Below are 4392 nucleotides of genomic sequence, written 5' to 3' on the forward strand. Positions count from 1 at the left end.
GTGTGTTAGAACACTAAAACAATAATAAAGTTGACTAATTCATTAAAGTATAATACTTATGTAGCTATATTTGGCCGACTTGATGCACAATAGTACAATTATTTTCCCGTAAATAAATGACGAAAAATATATCGCGTTTCTTTCGAACCAAGATGAAAGAAGAAAGACGTGTGAATATTTTCAACTAGCCAAGTGTTTTTATACGTCCCTACATGTGTCCTCTTCTCGACTATCCATTTCCACACTTCCCTATATATAGTTCAGCCGAGAGCATTACTTACTACACAGCCACGAACAGCATGGCCAATAAACGGACCCTCACCGCTGTAGCACTTCTCTTTACAACCCTAATTTTGAACTCAAATGCCTTACTGGGAAAAACCGACACAATCTCCTTAAACCACTCTCTCTCCGGCAACCAGACCATCATCTCCTCCCGCGGAATCTTCGAGCTCGGCTTCTTCAAACCAGGCCGCTCCTCGAAATACTACATCGGAATGTGGTACAAAGAGATGGTCAAAGAGCAGACCGTGATCTGGGTCGCCAACAGAGAGAACCCCGTATCCGACAAATTCTCGTCGGAGCTCAAAATGTCCAACGACGGAAACCTAATTCTCTTCAACGAGAATAGAGTCCCGGTCTGGTCCACCAACTCAACGAAGATCTCATCGGCCTCAACAAAAGCAGTCCTCCTCGACACCGGAAACCTAGTCGTGATCGCAAAAGGAGCGTCGGAGCCGATATGGCAAAGCGTGGACCACCTGACTGACACGCTGATACCGGGCTGGAAATTCGGGTACAACAAGAGGACGAACACGAACCAGAAGATGGTCTCGTGGCGGAGCACGGAGGATCCGGCCCCGGGGCCGTACTCGATCGAGCTGATTCTGGCGGAGAAAGCGTACTCGGTGCGCCGGAACGGCAAGGTGGAGTACTGGAGCACCGGGGGTTGGAACGGGCGTACTTTCAGCATGGTCCCCGAGACCATCAACCAAGCAGGCTATAACTTGAGCTACGTCTCCGACGTGAATGGGAGCTACTTCGTCTTCTATGTTGTCAACAGTACGATCACCAAGACACGATTCGTCATGGACGTCACCGGACAGATCACCAACCCTCGGTACCTTCCCCAAGAGCCGGTGCAAAGCATGATTACGGTGCCCCAAAGGTGGTATATCATCTGGTCCTTCCCCAGGAACCAGTGTCAGGTATTATTACCTTTCTTTTTACTCTACATTAAAGTAGGATTAAAATAAAATTATTTTATTCATTCGTTAAGAGACTTCGATTGGCCAAAATTGCCAGAGGGACGGAGCCGGAATATAAGCTAGAGGGACTATTATGCAAAACAAGATTAAGGGGGGCTAATTTCTAAATTTTAAAGTAAAGAAAAAAAATACAAAAAAAATGTAAACAAAATTTGTTGGGGGGGGGGGGGGGGGGGGGGGGGAGGTAAATCAATGTTTGATTATATGTACCTTTATTTTTAATCTAAGGCAAGGTATTAAGAGATTAAATATATAACATAGCATTCATACTTATGTGCAAGCAATTTATGTGTGCAGGTGTATGCTGTGTGCGGAGTCAACAGTTTTTGTAATGAAGACTCCATCCCCATCTGCCAATGCATAGTCGGATTCCAACCGACCTCGCAGACTGACTGGGATTTGAAGGATTACTCCGGCGGGTGCTCGAGGAAAACCCAACTCGCCTGCAAAGGAGATGGGTTTCTCGAGCTCGCCGACGTCTATCCCAGTGATAAGAAATCTTCTTCTGGAGCCAAAAGCTCAGAGGAATGCGAATCGGAGTGTTTGAGAAACTGCTCTTGCACAGCCTATGCTTACGAAGAAGCCAACAAGTGTTCTCTCTGGACCGAGGATTTACTTAATCTTCCGCAACTTGTCAGTGGAGACGGGAACGCAAAGACTCTTCATCTTCGCCTAGCCTCGTCCAATATCCCACCTAAAGCTCACAATAATGTCAAGAGTTTTATGACAGCCGTCTACATCGGCTCAGTTTCAGGGCTAGCCCTAATAATTGCTGTTGTTTTGTTTTTCGCTGAAAGGAGAATAAACAGAAGAATACAAGAGAAGAGGGCCGGGGTTGGGAAGATGGTCGACGGTGGTTCGTTGATGGTGTTCGGGTACAAAGATCTTCAAAACGCGACCAAGAATTTCTCGGATAAGCTCGGTGGAGGTGGGTTTGGGTCGGTGTTCAAAGGGGTTTTGCTACTAGATAATTCGGAGGTGGCAGTGAAGAAGCTCGAAGGGTTTCACCAAGGAGAAAAGGAGTTCCGAGCAGAGGTCAGCATTGTCGGGACTATCCAACACGTTAACCTTGTACGACTCCGGGGTTTTTGCTCCCAAGGAGCTCAGAGGCTCTTGGTCTACGACTATCTTCCCAACGGCTCTCTCAACTCCCACATCTTCCACCAAAACGAGGTTCTAGATTGGAAGACGAGGTACCAGATCGCCCTTGGGACTGCGAGAGGGTTGGCTTATCTCCACGAAGAGTGTAGAGACTGCATTATCCACTGCGATATCAAGCCCGAGAACATCCTCTTGGACCACGATTTTAGCCCTAAGGTGGCGGATTTCGGGTTGGCAAAGCTTGTGGGCCGGGACTTCAGCCGGGTTTTGACTACAATCCGGGGCACGATGGGCTACCTCGCGCCGGAGTGGCTAGCCGGAGTTGCAGTGACTCCCAAGGCTGACGTGTACAGCTACGGGATGATGATGTTTGAGATCGTGTCGGGGCGGAGAAACTCTGAGAACTCTGAGCCCAGTTCGAGGGCAAAGTATTTCCCGAGCGTCGCCGCGAGAGTAGTGGTTGAGGGAGAAGGAGGGGGTGACGTGGCCAGACTATTGGACCCGAGGCTGGAAGGGCATGCTGACGTGGAGGAGCTTGGGAGGCTTTGTAGGCTTGCTTGTTGGTGCATTCAAGATGATGAGTCGCACAGGCCGTCGATGGGTCAAGTGGTTCAGATTCTCGAGGGGAATCTAGACATGACTTTGCCTCTGGTTCCGAGATCTCTCTATTTCTATGATGCTATTTCCGACTAGTAATTAATAAGGTCATTATAATATTCATCAATCCTGAGCACGTACTAGTTTATATAATAATTTCCTACTTTTGTATTTTCTTTATTTCCATGCTATAATTTATGTTTACGTACGACCAGGACGGAGCCAAAGAAGTTCATCAGAGGGCATAATTTGAGAAAAAAAAAAGCTTCAGGAGAGCTATTTTGAAAATTTTAAGAGTAAAAAAATGTAAAATTTTTTAAAATGGGCTAATGTGAAGAAAAAAAAAATGAGGGGGGCTCGACTTACTTTAGCTCCATTCCTGCGTACAACGTAGATATGTATCTCTTTGACGTAGCTATCCTTTATTTAGCTGTATTCTCATGCAGGGTCTAGTACGATCCAATAAGCGATCATAATGTTATATTGAATAATAGCACTTTTATATTGAATAATCTTTGACTTGTTTTTCTAATTGCGCTAGCTACATACATTATAATGAAGTTAATACAGCTGATTACCTAAAATAATTATATTGTAGTTACGATACATGAATATCCAACATTTTAATGTTTTAGCAAACTATATAACAAATAACAATTGCATGGTAATTGATCAAGCTACGAAAAAAAAAAAAAAATTAATAACGGTTGTGAGAAGCTGAATTTTGCATAGTTTTTTTTTATTTACTGCTTCGGGTACTAATTTTCAGAAAGTAGATAAGTTTTAACGTCGGTGAACTTATTTCAAGCCAAAGAAAAATGTACACCATGGCCAGAGCTAGTTAAATTCAAATGCATCATCACTAAAAACGACAAAGAACACAGTGAAAAAACTACATATATTCACCATATAGTTACAAAAAAAAAAAAAAAAACAAAAACAAAAACAAAAAAAAACAAAAACGAACAAACAAACACGTTCATGTGGGTTCGGTTATGAGTACAGTGAGATAGAAGATGGACTATGAAAGTGACATTTTGTTTTTCGTAATTACGAAAACATTACATTTACATGCGCGTAGAGAGACTTTTGGAATTTACGCGTAGGAAATCAAGAAAGCTAATATTACCAAGAAAGCAAGAATCATTACTCTGGCCTTTCAATTTCTTCGTTTGTGATTCTTTTTTTGTGACCCGCTTGTATCAAATTGGAATTATGTCTAAGAAAGGACAAGAGAGTCATGCAGGTTTGTGGGTGATCTTTTCACAATTGCCTAATAGCCTCTGAATTCAAACTTACCAGTTTTTATCACATTATATTTATGTACTAATTAAGTTTGATTGCAACAGCAACAAGTGAAGATTTCACATAATCTCCCTTAAAAATTAATCAAAACATGCTTTAACATAATAAAATTTTCAATTTA

At 42.9% G+C, this 4392-nt stretch overlaps 1 pseudogene across 1 annotated transcript; it reads left to right on the top strand.

Annotated features, from left to right (window-relative positions):
- Positions 1-212: 212 nt before the first annotated feature.
- Positions 213-3224, top strand: LOC149407284 (G-type lectin S-receptor-like serine/threonine-protein kinase At2g19130 pseudogene; annotated as a pseudogene). Its single transcript, XR_016300162.1, has 2 exons — positions 213-1208; positions 1566-3224. The product of XR_016300162.1 is annotated as a G-type lectin S-receptor-like serine/threonine-protein kinase At2g19130 pseudogene (transcript).
- Positions 3225-4392: the final 1168 nt, after the last annotated feature.

The sequence above is a fragment of the Urtica dioica genome, chromosome 1 (genome assembly GCF_054948205.1).
Source record: "Urtica dioica subsp. dioica isolate 48M chromosome 1, U.dioica_male_clone48M_v1_H2, whole genome shotgun sequence".
NCBI classification, from domain to species: domain Eukaryota; kingdom Viridiplantae; phylum Streptophyta; class Magnoliopsida; order Rosales; family Urticaceae; genus Urtica; species Urtica dioica.